A 20,301-nucleotide genomic window follows, 5' to 3' on the forward strand; every position below is an offset into this window, starting at 1 on the left:
CACGGTCATTATCGTCTGAATTTCGTTTGACTTGGACCGCTGGGAATGATAGGGGGCCACGCTTATTGAACTCGAATTTTACCATTTATATCACCTCACATTTTTAGCATACAAAACTAGTCATAAAAACCCAAGGTGACCAAACTTGTGGTACAAAAACCCAACTCAAATGTTGGGATCCATTAAAATTCCATCGTAAACAAAATTGATAAAAAAACCCCAAATTTTTAAAAATTGATACAAAAACTCCAAATTTAAATGTTGGTTTCATCATAAAATTTGATGAAATCAAAATAAAACTTGATGAAACCAACATTTAAAATTTTGGGTTTTTGTGTTAATTTTGTTTTGATGGGGTTTTTGTGTTACTTTTGTTTTGATGGGTTTTTTGTGGAAGGATGATGACACTTCGGGTTATAACTCGCGGACCGTTTAGCATAAACATATCATCTCCCGCAAGAGTTTACCATAATAACAGAAATCGTAATAGTGGCGAGAAAGGCGTCTTTTTCTTTTCCCATTTCGTTCTTCATTACTTCGTATATGGGGGTTGTTCTATTCAGTACATGAATTGTGGATGATTAGTTTTCAGTGTAAATAAAAATCAATTTCTTTTATTAGATTTAGCATCATGAATTGTGGATGTATTCTAAATTTTGATTTTGGTCGTTGATCGCAGATTTCCTTTCCGAACCCTAATTTTGGGTTTAATTCTTTTCAGATTAATGATTGACTCAGGTAATTGTTTATCTTTATCGACGATTCGTTATTTTACTTGATTTTGAATCTGATGAAAATTGGATATTTGGGTGATTTTTTATTTGCAATTCTGAGTTACTGATGCCCCATATTTAATTTTGTATCTTCATGCTTTTCGTATTGATTTCCAAATGATGTTGAATGATTCAATGGTGGTCGATATTTCCAGGAAATTTAGGAGGTAAATTATTGAAACCCTAGAATTTTTAAATCTGTACTTCTTGATTTTTGTATCAGATTGAATAGGAAAGCAAGACTGGTGTCATTGTGCAACTTAAGGTATTATTTTGATAACAACCTTGGGAAAACATGGGAGAAGCTGTTTACTAGGAAGACTACTAATGGTTTTTACTGTTGCCTTCAAGAACCCTGGACATCATTGTTTGTTCTGCTTGGCCATATAGACATATAGTGGTGCTATTATGGTATTGAATAATCAAAGGGGTAGCAATTCTCAATGGTCTATTGCTGTTTAAGCCATTGCAGCTGGTACAGATTGGACAAGTGCAGGTAAGCGTTTTGTACAATAATTTATTGCACACTCATTCCTCATTGATTTCAGGTGAATACAAGAGTCAGCTATTAATATTTTGCTGATAAGATTTGCTAATTTAAAATCAAATCTTTCTTTGGTTGTTGGTTTGTGTACATTTTACTTGCTGTCTGTGGTCTATAATGGCACACTATGCACATGCTTGCCCGCCTAAGTATATAATTCAGAGAATCCATGAGAATGTGTAATCACAAGATAGTGACTCTCCCTTGATTGCAGTTATAAGATGGCCAATCTAAGCCATGAAGTAGGTGGTAAGGTTGTTATATATCGTGAATGACATAGTGATGCAGTTATGATCCCAAATGGTGTAGACTGTAGACATATTCTAACATTGGTAAAGCACAAAGATAGGAACAGCCTTATATAGCATTTCCAAGGTTGATATGCGATGGATCTTAATGAGTTTCTTATTTATGGTTGGGACGTTTGCAATCCCGTGTGCTTTAGGTGGTGTTCTTAATGTACTTTTTCAAGGGATAATGCTGGATATGTCAAAATGTGCAGAACTTAATTTCACTAGTTTAGTTTGGCTAAGCATTTTAAATGAAAAATTTAGAGGTTGTGGGAGTTTTTAGATGAACTAAACACAAACATGTTTGATCAGATTGTAGCATACATGTCAGGTAATAATTCATGGATGGAACAACCGAACAGGAAACAAAGAACAAAAAAAAACAAAAACGGCATGGTATCCTTGATGATCTGTGCACTCTTGAAGGTTAAAGGGGTGTTTACTGGCCTAAAAGATCCTTCAAATCCTGAAATTACATGTAACCAGCAGACAATATTAAGTTTGAATTTTATTAGCGAATCAGCACTGTTTTGCTTATTAAGAAATAAGAGAAAAAAATGTTCATTACGGCAGTCTACTATCCATTTAATGGGTGCAGGAAAATACTCAAAAACATGCATCCTGACAAGCATGAAACTCCCTGGAATCTATAGCATAATTATGTGCTGACATGAGAAATTGAGCGTTATTTTCTTCTTTCAGTTAATTAATTTTTACTGTTTCATTTTTGTCAGAGTTTATGTTTGCTAAAAGTGTGTGTGGTTTCCTGCATCATAAAGGTGTCTTTAAACTTCCATCTTTGCTCAAAGTCTCGATGGATGTTTCCAAGGGAATGAATTATTTGTATCAAAACAATGTAATCCAGTGTGATTGAAGGCTGTTAATCTTCTAATGGATGAGAAGGAGGTGAAGGAGACCTAAATGACAATATTTATTCCGTTTTTGTGTATCAAGCTATTGAGGCTGCTGATTTTGGTGTTGGCAGAGTGCAAGTTCAACTGGAACATAACATTGGATGGCTGCAAGGGTAAGAATTTAAATTATTTTTTGTTATGTTCGGTCCGACTTAGCACAGATTCGTTAATTCACCCACTTCCCATTTTGCATGTTATTCCGTTCGACTTAGAATATATTCGTTGATTCACCTACTTCCCATTTTGCATGTTAAGGTCATATGGTATAAGACAAATGATCATCAAACCACACCTGTAGTTTTGAATGTGTTGCGGAAGCTTTTAACATTGCGATTCTGTTGCGGAATCACTAATTACTTAAAAAGACTATAACATCGTGACAAGTGTCTTTATATTTAACGTTAAGTGACGCGCAATATCCAGTGAAATCGTTTCTGTTCTGTATCCATATTGTGACGAAATGTGCATATTTCCCCAATCATATTCAGGTCCCTTCCGTTTTGATTTTGTTTTTGTATCTTTCTCTGCAATAATGACACTAGATAAGGAAGAAGTGTGTATCCTAAATTATCGATTGCCTGTAAAGCCATTATGGGTTTGTTTTGGGATCGAATTTTTTGTAGGGAAATCAATTCGAAGCAAGAAATCGAGTTATAAGAATCCTGGTTATTGTTTGGCGCAGAGAATAGGGAAGAAATATGATCTTGCTGCCATCTTTTCAAGTGATTTTAATGGATAAAATATCGAGTATTCATATATACGATCAAGAGATATGGGGTTTGCTTTGGATGCGAATTCTCTGCAGGGAAATCAATTTGAAGTAACTAATTGAGACATGAAGATAAAAACAATACCACCAGTTGAAAGACACAAAGTATTTGAAAGAAAGCCTGAACCATTACCAGCTTAGTTCCATTACGTCATTGTCATGGGTACGAGGTAGAATTTGAAGTGGATGTGGAACTGAAGGTTGGTTAGGTATTCACTTTTATTTTGGTATTCTAACAACTTTAATTTGCTTGAATATTTGAATGTTGCTGCATTGTGATGTACGCGTTTCCTACTCAACTTTAGAATCTTTTTCTTTGAACCGAAATATTAAGTTTCAATTGGTCCCAGTAGACTATGAGAGATGCCAGTATTTGTCTTATTCTGGAGGACGACATTAGTATCCTCTGATGTTTTCTTTTTTGACATGTTCTACTCAGGGGAATACATTAGTATCCTCTGATGTTATTTGATTATTCATTCCCTGAGGCTCTCTTTCTTCCATGTAAGAGAACTCCATCAGCAATTACTGCATCCGTTCGTAATTAAAATTCCTACACCATCTTTATGTGTTTTCTTTAATCCCTTAATTTTGATTTTCAACTTTTATAGTATGAGTAGCTTAGTTTAGATGAATAGGATCATCTATGTTATATAATATATCAACATAACACCGGCAGAAACAAGTATTTGTTGTTTCTGAATTCTTTGAGTTTCGTGTTTGCAACTGTTTAAATAATGTATTTTAAATGTTATTGGCAGGGTAAATGGTTCGATGTAGAGGACGATATCATTCCTGCTCTTGAGAAAGGTATCTATCTGTTTTAATGGTCAATGGTTCTATTTGTTGTTGTTGTTGTTTCTGTAGTGGATTTGCCTGACTTTTGTATGCCCTACTTGAAGAAGGATTTGGATGGATAGCGTTGTTTTGGGTATCACATTGTTTATTGGTTAGATATTTGAAATATGAATTAAGGATGCTCTCAATATGTTTGGAAGAAGGTTTAAATCATATTTAAGATGATAAACTGGAAACTAATGAGTTGTTAGGGATGACCAATGCAGTGAAATCCAACCTAATTAATATGCCTTGAATCATATATTTTTGTAGGTGCTAGCTGTTTAGTGGAGAGCAGCGTACGGATTCAGTCAGTATCATAGGTGGTGGTTTTGGCGGTATCTCAGTCTCTCTCGCTCTTCATGATGCCTCCATTCAGGTGCGTAGGGCTTTTGCAGATTCGTTACCTGGTGTAGTTTTCATGGAGGATTGTCCATCGTATTTGTCATTGTTATTAGCATTGGGAGTTGTTTTCTTGGGTCAATTTGGATTGTGGATTACTAAATTGATGGTGTTAATTAAGTATTGGAGTTATCCTTGGTGAACTAGGGTTCTATTATTAGTTGAATGTGATATTTGGTCTGGTACCTGTGATTTTTAAATTTTGGTTTTTGTAGGTTTGATTTTCAGGATATATATAATTCATGAGACTGAATTAGGCATTCGATGTACAGATTGATACAGGAGCTGATATATTGTGGGTTAATTGCAATTCAGGTTGCGGGAAATTAGCAAAGGTATGGACAAGGTTACCCCCAGTTAATATCATGGCTAACAGTGGATGGTTATGATGGGGATTGCATTACGAATCTGATCATATGGGGAGGTAAATCTTGCTTCTGTCACATACTAAGACAAGTCTTTTTAATCACGGACCTGTGGCGCAATGGTAGCGCATCTGACTCCAGGTCAGAAGGTTATGTGTTCGATTCACGTTAGGTCTAACTGTCGATATTTAACAGTGTTCTTCAAATAATTCGAGTGTTGTTTTCTACTCTAGTTGAGATTCTTACAGTTTAGACTGTTATCTTGGTTTTTGTATATAAGTTGTACTGAGCAGGCAGGAAACTTATGCTCTGTATGCAATGCATATTTTACACGTGTGAGGTAAGTCAGTTTGGTATGCCGTGAATTCATTATTTTTGTTGGTCGTAATGTCGCTGAACACTTTGTTACAGACTCTTCGAATATGTTCTTACTACATAAACTAAATTGTGGAGGTTACTGTAGAGGTCATAACCATATTGCCCAATTCCAGAGTCGAGGCATCCTTATATTAAGTTTGAGATGCATCAGTGGTATTTGTTAAACTTCTGATGAAGTCTTGATACAGTTTGAAAATCTCTACTCATTAGGTTCATAATTCTAAATTTAAGTTTATGTATATGTTGTAGTTCTATTCAAAAAATTGTTACCTGCAATCAATACCACTAAATCTAATGATATTTCCAATAATATACATGATCATTGATTTGGCTAGATTCATATTGGAAAACCCCATATTTGTTAAAAACATTCTCAATAAACTGAAATTTTCTACATGCCTTTTCAGACTATTTACATTGATGTTTCACTTTTGAATTGACTGAAATCAAGATTCTGATTCGATAACCCTATACGAACAATGTATCATTTACACTTCTTGAAGAGTGTGTTATCAATATTGAGGGGATTTTGCGGGTTAAGATCTGAGAATAGAGCCATGTAAAACTATTGAGTTCTCCTCCTGTGGATTATCCCAGTGAAGTTTGTAGATGGTCTTTGTTGGCTAATTATTCTACATATTTTCTACCTTATTGGAGGGTTCATGGACAGACACAAATAGTGCCGAGCAACCCAAGGTGAAGTTCGAGGTGGTAGTCCCAGGTGAGATATGCTTTGACAAATTTGTAGGACTTCATTTGCGTCTTTTTATCGGTATCATTTTCTTGAATATAGGTGTACGTCGTCATCTGTGGTGCAAACCAGATTCAGGCAGACTCGGATATAAGCATAGCACCACTAACTGGAGGTATAATTTCGTGCCCACACACTTTTTTCCCTTCTAGATCATAATATTGGTTGAAATGAGCGCTCAGATATACTCATAAAACAACTTCGATATCATAGTATATCTCAGATATGCTCAGATATACTCATAAGCTACTCCCCCCAATCAAGAACCGCTTTTGTAATTGCTGCGAGGGCTTGCAGCACCATGCCTAAGTTTTGCAACAACGTGTTTTTTTTTTTTCGTAACATTACTTCATAAGTTGTCGTAGATGTGTCGTGTATAAACCTATTCCTGAAGTTGGGGGTGACATCCCATTCTGGTTTGAGTTTATCACCTAACTTTGGGTATCAGTAATCTCAATAATTATATTGCTCCATTTCAGGATTGCGTAGGTTCTTTAAAGGGGACAAAAGCATCTACGGCGACAAAGAAACAAGACAAACAAGACATAACAGAGGTGACTGTTTCAATAAAGATCCATCCATAATTATGTAAAGTATATCAAGTGGTTTTTGAATAATTTTTGAGTCATTTTAATAGATCAAGGTTACACCTTCTGCCAAAACATTAAACACTAGACCAGTTAAAATTTAGCAGGATTTTGGTTACAATCTTAAATCCATGTAGTTAGTTGAGATAACTAGGAGAGATGCCGAGATACGATTGAACACAGTTAAGTAGCGGCATGCAGATTTAAACTTGGATTTTGGTGTCGGGTTCATATAACCTATGCTCTCCAACAATTTTATTTTTTCTCAACATTGAGTGATGTAATTCGTGGTGAGAAACTGTAAGTAACCAAGCCAAAAAAAAAAAAAACTGCAAGCCAAGTTTATTAGAAAATCTCAAACTTTGATTGCAGAAGAAACTCTATATTGGTTTGGTGATTTGTTCTTCAATTGGAGGCATCTTTTTAGCGGTTTCTTTTCCACTTATTTAGGCATGTTTTTAACACCCAGGTCCAGGTACGCTGTAGAGTTTCAGTGAAAAATCACTTTTTTTTGGAAATACGCGTTCAGGTATACTTTCCGGTGGTAGTAGCATAATGTATTGTATTGCGGAGTTACAACTAATTCCCAGCTTTTGATCCAATAAATGGTGTCTCCATTGTATTGTGGATTTACAACTGATTCCCGGCTTTTGATCCCATAAGTGGAGTCTCCATAATAAGGCGCCTCATCGTATCCCGCTTGCCAATTTACTATCATAAAGGTGACATGGGAAGTTTTAGAATTTGTACAGATGAACCCGGAGATGCATCGTTTTAGAAATGGTTCAGGACGCTTCACCACTTCCTTGTGCTATATAGAACTTAAGAGATTGCAATTGCTTCACTATCCAAATCCAAATGAAATAAATGCATTTCAGCCATCATGAAGAAAGCTTATAATTACATATTTGTAGTTTTGAGGTTACCACGTTCGCTTGCAAAACTCACATGATACTAAAATTTTGACATTTCCCGTAATCTTTTTCTTCTTGCCAATCTTGACGTACTTGGTGCGAAAACCCACATGGTTCGAAATGTGATTTATAACCGCCTGTAATTCCGTCCAGAACTGGGATACAATTCAGAAAGTGACGCATCTTTATTTCGTGCAAGTGGGGAAACAACTTGCTTAAATACCATGTAGTGATGAATTATTTTAAAACCGCGTCTCCCAGATTTTCTTAGAAATTATATATATAACCGTAAGCTTTGTTTAGATATGTTGCTAAAAGTATATGCAAATCCAAGTCTCATGGCAAACTCAAGTGGAACATTTGTCTTTCCACTTCTCCGCAACTCCAAAGACTAACAAAATTAAAAACGCATCGCTGGATTTCCAACAAATGAAATGAAAAGGGAGGAATGGAAAAAGGAATGTTACCGTTAATGCCTCATGGAAAGGGGGAATGTTATGGGGTTAAACTTACGCACACTACCAATGAAAAAAAAAAATTACGCACAACATTAGTTTGTTACAATGCAAAATTTTAATTTATACAAAAAGAATATCAGAGAATTATTTAATAAACAGCATCCTACCTAACCTATATGCTCAACCCCTGTAATCGGGCATATCTTCCAAGAATCATAGCAAAAAAGAAAAATAAATAAATAATAATAATAATAAAGAAAAAAATAGATATATTATGGTCAAGTTTATTATTTGTTCATGTAAGCCTTAACGTGTGCTACTCGAGAGAGTGATTTCTCTTTTTCTTGGACATGCCACCCGGATTAGCTAGACGTTGTTGGTTTGAGGCAGCCACTTCATTAACGGGTGAAAAATAAACAAGGGAATATGAGAAATCGAATCAATACATTTGCAATACTTCTCATCTGTATTACAACGGTCAAGATTTTATTATTTAGGAAGACTGGGATTATTGTCACGCCCTGGAATAAAGATGACCTGGCTATTAATTCTAAACACGGTTAATCTTAAATTTGTCGTAATTAAATTTCTTAAATACCATCCCAATCATTACCGGACGACTTGTATGAGGATACTGAGCGGTTGGGTGACCAAATTTGATCATGCCAGCAAAACATCGGGATCTTCCTTATAGGTTCGACGACCCTCTAACTTTCAACCTAATCACGACTAATTTTAAAGTGGGAGCTATATTCGACTCTAGAAATTATAATCCATATTCTGATTAACGGAGTGCACAAACATTTCGTTATTAGAAAGTACTGAAAATAAACCTGCATTGTCCTTGAGACCATTGTTTTTCTATTGATATTATCTTATTCTGCAAGCTGATAGCCGGATACTGTACACTAAACAACTTAATGCGTTATTGTAATACACATTAAATCATAAACTACAAAGCGATCCATCTAGAGAAGATAACGGCGAGGGAGATAATGGTGGTGGTACTGAGGTTACTAAGTCTGTTACAGTTCTTAATGATCGAGTTTTATAGAGACCTATCCAAGCACCAACAATTTGGTTAGGAACTAGATCGGAGACCTTGAGATTCACTTACTCTGAAACATTAGGGAAATGTCCTGTCATTGACTTGGCTTTTTAGTATCGACTTTCTATTAAAGAGGCATGTACCAACTCATATAATTTTTCTAGGTGTTTACTAATGTTATAAAATTATAAGTATTATGGAATGACAAAGAAATAAATTATGTAAACTGACGTTAACATGGGAGGTTGAGACCCCGATGATACCTAGTTAATAATCCATAATAAAATGAAAATAACATATATGTAATTTGATTTATTACCTTTGTGCAACAAACCCTAGCAGCTGATCCGTGTCGTAGGTGCTCAAATTAATTCACTTATCTTCTACTTTACTAATGATTAATATAGTAGCAAATAAGATTCGTTCCTACGAAGAGCAGGGAGTTTTAGTTGTCAAAAATGCCATAATGGGGGGATTTTGTTTTAGATTCAAAGTAAAATCAAAGCAATTAAAAATAATTAAGTTTCAAGCGATAGAGAGAAATATGATCAAGGAATCCTTCTTCGTTACTAAACCGTCATCAAGTTATTATATTCATCCATTAATACAATTAATCACAAATTATTACCAACCATGGAATAACAACTAGCTCAGTGCTATCCCCTAAATTCCTTATATCACTGGGTAAGGAAGCTCTCCAATACCAGATTTTATTCGTCGAAACCAACTAGTAGTAGCTCACTCAAGGTGTAATTTTTTCGAATGCTTTATCTTTGTGAATTATAGATTGACCCTAGTAGTTAGACTCTTAGCTCAAGGTCCACTTTCTAGTGTTGTTTATACACACAATTGCTACATAGAATCCTTCTGCAAGGTCTTGTGTTCTATACTTTCTTATGAATTATTCGACTTTTACTTATCTCCTAACTCAATACTAGCATTTGATATATTCAACAAATTAATTCAGTTGACCACCTAAATAATCTATCAATCAATCATAATATTCTAATTAGTATAAACAATCAATAATCATGTGAAGAACTTCAAAATAGATTTATATAATAACTCAAATTATGTCTAGAACTTAGAATTCATCCCCATTCACTAAGAAGTTTAGCTACTCATGTGATTAACAAAACCCATGAGTTTCATATGATAAAATAGAAAAGAAATAGTTACGGTGATGAATCGCTTCAAAACCCTACTTTTCTTCTCTTGAGTTCTCCTCTCCAATGGCTTGATTAAAGATTAAAAAATATCTTTAAAAGTTGTAGAAACATCTCTTTTATAGGTGTCCCAATTGTAGTCGTCCCATGCTCGAATCCCGTTCGAAATCGGTTGCCAAAAGCTCACCAAATTCCAAAATTGGTTATTGCCAAAGTCTGGCCGTGCAAAGAATTCTATAAACAGTCCTATGGGCCTGCGTCCAAAGCTAGAAAAGTCCAGCCCACGTAAATTTCAGCTGCTTCATGGCCTGTCAGTTCTGTGAAACTGACAGCTTTTATTTTCTTTCTCTCATTACGGCCAGGACTTTCCGTCCGTTTGTTCTCCTGGATCTTTTTCTCAGATTTCTTCTTTTCACTCACGGCTAGATTTCCCATACGTAACTCCCCCTGGATGTTTCTCTACTTTTCTAAACAGTTTTACGGCTGAAACTTTCCAGCCGAAAACTTTCCTGTAGCTTTTCTTTCCAGCAACTCCTCATTTCCCTTCTCGATAGCCACAACAAACTCAATCTCTGTCAAGATCTGTCTTCAGTTCGTATAACAACTCATTATTTCTTTCTTTCTTCATCAACTGCCATGAACCCACATCGATCATTCTACCACAACCAACTTCAATACTCGAGTGATCCTCATCCATCATACGCTGCAATGGAAGCAGCAACATTACTTCCTCTCTTCCATCCTTGTTTTGTCTTCAAACTCTCGCTGCCATAACTGAACTGCATCTTCAGTACCTCGAGTTATCCATCATCACCAAGACGTTTTCATCATCTCAATCAACACAGCGGACTCGACTCAATTCCATAACTGCCAATAGCAACAGAACCCATCATGATCTTCACTGTATCCTCCATCGATCGCCAACAGTCCCATCAGCAAAGCTCATATCTATGCCATTAGTTATTGGCAGCAGCGTCGATCACAACTCCTCCCATTTTCAGTGTATCTGTAAGAAATGTGAACTAATGTATTCAATAATGTTATTTGACAAGAGTACAGGACTGAGTCTTATATAGACTCGCGGACTCAACAGAGAAGAAATATTACATGAGGTGACTCTCATATTACAGGAGGTGACCGAAAAACTATAATTAATACAGTTACAATAACAGCTGTAATAAACCTAGATCCTGTGGCTATGATTAACAGTAAGAAAGCAGTCCGTACAGCGTACGGATGCGTGACTAAGTCTAACACCCCCTCTCAAACAGATGCGCGTACATCAGGCATCAGTTTGTCCTTCAATAGGCTAAACTGTGATTTAGACAATACTTTGGTAAACAAGTCGACAATCTGACTTAGAGTATGAATATAAGAAACCTTCATAAAGACGGAACTAACCATATCACAAATCATATGATAGTCTACTTCAATATGCTTTGTGCGGGCATGAAAGATTGGATTTGCAGTGAGATTGCCTGCACCAAGATTATCACAATATAAACGACAAGGAAGAGATAGGTAGACAGATAGATCTTCAAATAAGTAGGAAAACCACAAAATTTCAGCAGCTGCATTTGCAAGACCTCTGTATACAGCTTATGTGGAAGAACGAGAGATTGTGTGTTTTTTCTTTGAGGAACAGGATACTAAGTTGCCACTCACAAACACACAATATCCTGATGTATATTTGCATGTATCAGGGCACCCAGCCAGTCACTATGACAGTAAGCAGTTAAGATTGAACAATCACCCTCTTGTAAAGTAATACCCTGACCCAAAGAACCCTTAATATATCTGAGAATCCTTTTAGCAAGCTGCAGATGAATATCAGTAGGCCTTGCATGAATTGGCTCACATAGTTAACTGCAAAACTAATATCAGGCCTGGTGAGGGTTAAATACTGAAAACCACATACTAAGCTTCTGTAAGAAGCAGCATCTGACAGAAGAGTACCATCATAAGCAAAAACTCTTGGACCTGAGCCAACTGGAGTTCTGCATGGTTTACAACCAAGCATATCATGCTTCCTAAGTAAATCCAGGGAATACTTATTTTAAGTGAGAAGCATTTTGTTAGCTGAAGAATTAAAAGCAGCTTCAATACCCAGAAAATAATGTAGAGAACCAAGATCCTTCATTGCAAATTCTGACTTCAAAGATGTAATAAAAGAAGTAAGTAGAGAATCTGAAGTCCCAACAAGAATAATATCATCTACATAGACTATAAGAATTATCCTCTCAGAATTCTTGTGATAAATGAACTTGGAACTATCACAGCTGGAATTTTTGAAGCCACTCTTAACATGATATCCACTAAATCTCTCATACCAGGCTCTAGGATCCTGTTTGAGCCCATACAAGGATTTTTTTAAGTTCACGCACATGAGTAGGATGATCTGGATCCACAAAACCAGACGGTTGTTCCATATAAACTTTTTCTTTCAAATTTCCATGCAAGAACGCATTACTCACATCTAATTGTCTCATGCTCCACTTGTTTGAGATAGCTAAACTCAATACACATCTAACTGTAGTGGCTTTAACAACAGGACTAAAAGTCTCCTCAAAATCAATTCCATCCACTTGGTGATACCCCTTGGAAATCAATCTAGATTTATGTATATTTATTGTGCCATCAGCATGTAACTTAGTTTTATATACCCATCTTAGTTTTATATACCCATTTACATCCAAGTACATTCATAGAAGGATGATATGGAACATGAATTAAAGAATCATTTTCATGAAGAGCACTATATTCATTCTGCATAGCATTAACCCAAACTAGTAACTTACTAGCTTCCTTAAAGGTTTTGGGTTCAGTAGGTGGTTTAAGTAGAGTAGCAAGAGTAACAGGAACATGATGTTTCAATGCACTATTGGCTACAAAATCTTTAGATAGAGGCTTAGGAACATGAATACCTGATTTTGACCTTGTATGAACACCAGAAGTAGATGGTACTGTAGACATAGATTGTTCTGTAGGAGAAGGAACCAACAATGGTGAACTAGAAACTTCAGTAATGGATGCAGAATCTTGAGATGTTTGCAATGGAGAAGTAGAAGTTGGTACCACTGATATAGGAGAAGTAGACACCTCGGCAGAAGTAGCAAAAGGAAACTTAGCTTCATCAAAAACTACATGAGTAGTAACATATATTCTCTTAGTATGTAAATCCATACATCTGTAACCTTTGTGATGAATATTATATCCCAAAAATACACAAGAGGCTGATTTTGGACTAAGCTTATCTTTCCTATAAGATACTAGGTTTGGAAAGCATAAACATCCATATACTCTAAGAAGTGAGTAATCTGGTTTAGATTTGTATAAAACTTCATAAGGAGACTTGTAGGAAAGAATCTTACTTGGAAGTCTATTTATAAGAAAGATAGCTGCCAAGAAGGAATCAAACCAGAACTTCTATGAAGAGAAGCATGAAAAGATAAAGTATTTCCCATTTCTGTGATATGCCTGTGTTTTCTTTCTGCTGAACCATTTTGTTGATGAAGATGAGGACATGAGATTCTCAAAGCAATACCACTTGAATCAAGAAATTCTCTAAAAGGATCTTTGATAATCTCAAGAGCACCATCACACTGGAAATGTTTAATCTCGACATCAAAAATATTCTCAACAAGAGATTTGAACAACTTGAAACAATGAACACTGTCTGATTTATGCTTCATTGGATAAATCCAAGAAAATTTTGTACAATCATCAACAAACAAAATATAATACTTGTATCCCAAATGAGATTGCACAGGGGCAGGGACCCAATGAACTAACATAAAAGGTAAGCTACAAATAATACTAGTAGCATGAAAATGGAGACATTTTTTTTTAGCTAACTGACATGACTCATAGACAGAAGAAATACATTTGGTTGATATTTTGATGGCAGTATTCACATCAAGTTTATGAAGAATCTTTTGTGCAGGATGACCTAGACTTGAATGCCATAAAGAAGAAGAAGATACCAAAGTTGAGGATGCAGTACTGTGTAATGAAGTAGCAGATGATGAAACAACATTGTGTGAAGTTGAGTGACCAGAAAGTATTGGATAGAGGCCATCCTTTATCCTTTCTATAGCAAGAATAAGATTGCTCTTCAATGACTTTATTTCATACCCCAAGGATAGAACAGAAACACATAGTTATTTTCCTTCGTAAACTGAGCCACGGACATTAAATTGTGTTACAAATGAGGAACATAAAGAACTTTGTGTAGATTAAAAAGCTTGGATGAAGTAGATAGTGTAAAAGAACCTGTTAATGAGATGGGAATTAACTTACCATCACCAACCATGACTTGTTCTTGTCCAGAAGTAGTAGGATTCTGTAGAATTGATGCATCATTGGTCATATGACTAGATGCTCCTGAGTTAGGAATCCAAACTGGTCCTGAGTTACTATGAATCCAATGGCCTCCACATTCATAAGCAGTGTCAGAGGGAAACTGAACATTATAATCAAATTCTTGTTAATCCCAAGGTGAAGTGGAAACTACTTCCTGCATTAATATCCAGACCAAGAAAAGATCTTTGTGGTGGTGCAACACTGTTTATAGAAGCAGAATAGCGAAATCTGCAACAATTTGCCTGATGACCATCCTTATGACATATATGACAAGGTATTTCTCCATAATCAATAATTTGCTTCTGTGTAGGATTAAATGCAGTTTTCTGAAATCCAGGTGAAGAATGATTAGTTGAAGCAGATGAAGATGATGGTGCTGACTTAGGTGTATAGGAAGGCATATGTTTTCGAAATGTTGAAGTAGAATTTTGTGATGAAGATTGTCTTCTAACAAAGATTGTAGAATTTGTGGGATCTGTGATTAGGGAAGAGTATGAATCTGAATCTTGTTCCTTCAAGAATTGTTCATGACTTAAAAGGCGAGATCGAAGCTCAGAGAAAGACAATGGAGGTTCCCTATTTTGAACACTAACCACAAAGTGAATAAATTATTTACTAAGACCATTAAGAGTATGCATTACCAGATCAGAATCTTTAACTGGTTCACCAATTTCTGCAAGCGAGTCAGCAATTGTTTTAATCTGATGAAGGAATTCGTAAATTATTGAAGAGCCTTTCTTGATAGAATGAAGTTGAGATCGTAACATTGACTTCCTAGCAAGAAATTGATCACTAAACAGCTTAGCCAGATGAAACCATTTTCCCCTTGCTATTTGTTTACCAAGAAGCTCCGACGAGAAAGATCTATCAACAGTTGCGTTGATACAAGATCCAAAAAATTTGTCGATCTGCAAACATTCTAGATAGTTTGGATCGAGTAAATGAATATTGTTAATCACCACCGTAGGCATCTCAGGATGAACAGATCCATCAACAAAACCATACAGATTTGTACAAATAAGAATGGAAGAGATCTGATCTTTCCAAACTAAGTAATTTGATCCATCTAACTTTCCAGACAGAAAGTTAGAGATATTTTGAAACTGAATTGTAAATCGACTATGAAAAACAAACGGATTATAAAAATTTGATTGTTGTTGTGGTTGGTTTTGAATGTATTGTTGTTGTGGAAAGGTAAAATTTGTAGTTTGATGTGATTGTTATGGTATGTAAGAGGAGAATTGAATATGAGTATGTTGTAAAGGTGATTGTGTAGTAGCACTAAACAATGGTGATGGTATTGGTTGAGAAGAGAAAAGCGGTGAAGGTCGGTGTGTAGAATGCGGTGTTGGTTATTGTTGTGATGAAGAAGGTAAAAATTGATGTGTTGATGGTGGTGGTTGAGAAGGGTGAGACGGTGAAGGTCAATGTGTAGAAGGCGGTGTTGGTGGTTGTTGTGATGAAGAAGGTAGAAATTGATGTTGTTGTAGGTGATGAGAAGAGAATAATGGTGGAAACAAACTTGTATTAGATAGATTTGTGTTGATGTTGTTGTTGTTAGCGACAAAGGAAGAAGAAGCAAGCGTTGTTTGAGTAGTTCTCACCATTTTTAGGTTTAAGTTGCAGGTTTAATGGTGATAAGTTGAAGATTAGATAAAGTTACAGGATCAGAGGAAGTTAATATTCCCTTTTGGTATCTGATACCATGTAAGAAATGTGAACTAATGTATTCAATAATGTTATTTTACAAGAGTATATGACTGAGTCTTATATAGACTCACAGACTCAACAGAGAAGAAATATTACAGGAGGTGACTCACATATTGCAGGAGGTGACCGACAAACTGTAATTAATACAGTTAAAATAACAGCTGTAATAAACCTAGATCACGTGGCTATGATTAACAGTAAGAAAGCAGTCTGTAAAGCGCACGGATTCGTGACTAAGTCTAACAGTATCACTCACCATCAACCCATCTTTGCCAGCGATGATTACAGTAGCAGCTATGCAACTCCATCTCCAATGGCAGCATCATGTTCCTCAAGTGCTAAGCACGTTCAAATTCGATTATATATTCTTGCTCCATTCATCACCACCCTTCGTTACTTCTCGTCAGCATCACTGCTATAAACCATTGGTCATCATCCTTCCAACAGAGCCACAACGACATTAACCATCTCCTTCTCTGTTTCATCTATGAACTGCATCTCCATTACGTCACCGCCATGTATCGAGTGAGTTCTTCTCTGTCTTCACAGATTCGACTGCATTTAAATCCCAGCACCGAGCTCGAGTTCTTCCATTTCCATCCAACTTCATGGCAGCAAACCTCTCATTGATCACGAGTATTGCCAGCTCGATCCAAAACCCAAGACAACCTGATGATCACCATAACCCAAAATATTACCGTCTCCATGGTCATCAGAGTTGCTGCAAAAATTTTTGCATGTGAAGTAGAGTGGAAGATATAGGTAGCCACGACTAAAATAACCGGGTGCCATTAACATTTCTATGCGTTCACAATTCTTGCAACTTCGAATCGCTTCAATCGCCCATAGATTCTTCATACGATGTCGGATTGACTCCATTCTTTCGCCGTTGTCTTCGTCTTTTCGCCCTCTTAGATTTGAATGAGATTCATTTAGTTTTTAGCCCTTTTCTGCTTATAGCTAACTTCTTTTATTGCACAATTAAGTGCCGATTCATTTCTTTTGGATGATTCACCTACAAAAACATAAATAAAACAAAATAAACGTAATATACAAATAATTTATAAGAAAATAGCAAATATTAGCATGGAATGGACATTAAAAATATATAAAATATGCACTTATCAGCAGCCCATGAAGACGGGTAACCAATCAAGACGGAACGATCTCTTGGCGCATCCCAAGGTCTCACATTCCTCTTGTGAGGTAAAGGAACCATAACATCAATTACTTGTCTTGCCGTTTCTTTTGGTGGATACTTCTTCTTTCCCTCCTTCTTGTCCTCCTCAACTACGGATTTACCTTTATCAATATCAGCACCACTAGAAGTGCCAATTTCAGTTCCTCCAGTAACAACAAGTACACCTTCATTTCCTCCAGCAACTCCAACTTCAGTTCCTCCAATAACAACACCTCCAATCTCACTTCCTCCATATGTGGGAACTACAACTTGACTACATAAAGCACTTCCAGCTCCAACTCCATCTCTTCCACCTTCATTTTCTCCAACAGTCACAACTCCACTTGCATTCCTTGCGTTTGCACCCAATGGTTTTGCGTGACGAGATTGCGGAGTTGGGTCACTACGAGGTGCTACTTCTTGTGATCTTTTCTTCTTCTTTTCTTTTGCTCTGTCCAAAGACAAACAAGGCCAAAAACCAAAAGTAGATAAGTAAAAACGGCTGGGAAATTTTGACAAAACCAAGTCGTGACACAGAAAACGGCTAGGACACCCTGACACAAACATAATTACGGATGGGAAATTTAGTAATCTACCTAGCCAAAAAACAAATATACATGGAAATACATCTGGTTTAATATTCAGCAAAGTAACACACACGGTTAGGAAAATCCAAGCCGTAATATAAAAACGTCTAGGAAACTAAATATTACGGTCAGGAAACAAATTTACGGATAGAAAGACCGAGACGTAAACAAACTACCGCTGGAAAAAAATTCGAATACAGGAGAATATACGGCTAGGAATAACCTAGCCGTATACAACTTGTTGCGGTTAGGATTTTTCCATCTCGTACGCATCGACTATTTTACGGCTGGGAGTTCTTAGATATCCCAACCGTAAAGCTTAAAAACGGCTGGGAGTTCTTAGATATCCCAACCGTATAACATATACACGGCTGGGAAAACAATAGATCCCAACCGTGAGGCATATTTACAGCTGAGAATACAAGAACTCCCAGCCGTAAGCATTATCAGAAATAGTTTTTTCAGACCTAAAATTTTCGAAACCTACTGAATAATCAAGAAAATGCTTAAATAAAGAGTGGGTTTTTCAATTCATACCTTATTGCTGTCATATCAGGAGTCTCGGCGGCTGGTGCATCTTCTTCATTCACTTCTTCTTGATCTTCAGTTTCATCTTCATTTGATGAAGTTGGTTTCTCTGCTTCAAGAGGAGGTTGATTCGTCGAATATTGACCTAGATTTTCCTCTGTTTCATGGTTTTATAGAATGAGTTTAATCGGCGACGAATTTTTTTTGAATCGACGATTAATCGTTGAAAAACAAAGAATGGAAGAAGAAGAAGAAAAAAGTGAGGAGAAGAAGAAGAAAGAAATAATAGAGTGAGGGAGACGGTTTTTTTTTTCTTTTAAGATTTTCAGTTTTATTTATTTATTGATTTTTTATTTTTTTATTAGATTAATTAGCTAAAGGAAGTGTAGAAGGGTAATAAGTGAAAAAGATTGAGGGTATTTTTGAACTTTTACATAAATATGATATCCCCTATAACATTTAGGTTCCACTTAGTAATTTAAGCCCCCAAAGTCCCATCCCCCTACAACCCCAATAATAGGATTCTTTCTAATATTCCCTCTGTCCCAAATTAATTGAGCTATTTGGTTTTAAATTTTGTTTCATAAATAATTGAGCAATTTCAGTAATGAAGGGGATATCTATAAACTATCCTTTTAATTGATTATTTTTATTATAAGAAATATGTATAATATCATACTCATGTTTATATTCGCTACGTAGATGTTTTAAGATGCTTTTGAACGGTATAAAATTTACGAAAAACCGTGGTATAGTTTAAGAGATAAATCATTTCTTAGTTTTACTAGTTATCATCCATAAGGGTATAATTGAAAAAAAAATACTTAAATATACTCCCCTTTTCTTCTTGACTTAAGAATTGTGTAAACTACAACTAGCTCAATTAATTTGGGACGGAGGAAGTAGTATAACTTTTTTTAACCTAAGCATAATAAAACAATTTCATAAATAGAAGAAAAGAAACAAGTTACATCATCTCTCATGAATGAAGGAAGGGATAATATTTATCAATTCACCTGACACATTGTTTATTCTACATAATTTGGTTGCTTTATCGGCCATTAAATCAAAATCCCTACTAATGTAATTAACTCTGACAAATGAAAAAGAGTTCAATAACATAACACAATCATTTAAGGTAGTGCTATGAAACCAATTAATTTGGTTGTTTTTATTTGAAAGTAAGAGATTTTAGTGATCTACACTATAAATTAGCACAGAAACAACTCTTGATCTCTAAGGATAGAGATAGATTGGGGAGAACAGAAGATTTTAGAAAGAAAAGATACTTTTTGATTATTATTTTTCATACCCGTTCCTTACAACAAACTCAGTTTATAAGGCTGTAATGTACTCGTAAACAGGAATATCTAAGCTACCCTTCTACTAATAAGAAAACTATGAAAATAACCTACCGGTCTAGTCATCATGAAACTCGGTCATGGCAAACCCCACCCCTTCAAATCATCCTTGTCCTCAAGGATATGAATTGAGCTCGACCAATAGAAACCAATTGTATCAACTTCTTATCGAATGCAATAAGAGGGTGAATGTGATCTCGATATACCTCAACATTAAGGCCCATAACAAGCTGAAATATTCTTCATGTTACTGTAGGGATCAACTTGATCTTTTCCCTTTAAAAATAATCACTGAACTTGAGCCTCTCGAGATCATTTCTGCCAAGTGAACAGCCCTTGTATCTTCAAAATTGACGGCTAGGTCGATACTAGCAACG

The 20,301-nt window shown here is 35.8% G+C and overlaps 1 long non-coding RNA gene and 1 other non-coding gene across 10 annotated transcripts; both read left to right on the plus strand.

Moving 5' to 3' along the window:
- Positions 1–476: 476 nt before the first annotated feature.
- Positions 477–7,578, plus strand: LOC113289638. Of its 9 annotated transcripts, none has more exons than XR_003331075.1 (9): positions 477–593; positions 680–738; positions 997–2,634; positions 3,145–3,499; positions 4,052–4,100; positions 4,401–4,506; positions 4,845–6,138; positions 6,503–6,577; positions 7,080–7,578. It is a non-coding gene; the product is annotated as an uncharacterized LOC113289638 (long non-coding RNA). The 9 variants fall into 9 exon arrangements; XR_003331077.1 differs by lacking the exon at positions 7,080–7,578 and having other exon boundaries at positions 4,845–5,993; positions 6,066–6,138; positions 6,503–7,024; XR_003331076.1 differs by lacking the exon at positions 7,080–7,578 and having other exon boundaries at positions 997–1,038; positions 1,125–2,634; positions 6,503–7,023.
- On the plus strand, positions 5,000–5,071 carry TRNAW-CCA. Its single transcript has one exon. It is a non-coding gene; the product is annotated as a tRNA-Trp (tRNA).
- Positions 7,579–20,301: the final 12,723 nt, after the last annotated feature.

The sequence above is a fragment of the Papaver somniferum genome, chromosome 6 (assembly GCF_003573695.1).
Source record: "Papaver somniferum cultivar HN1 chromosome 6, ASM357369v1, whole genome shotgun sequence".
NCBI classification, from domain to species: domain Eukaryota; kingdom Viridiplantae; phylum Streptophyta; class Magnoliopsida; order Ranunculales; family Papaveraceae; genus Papaver; species Papaver somniferum.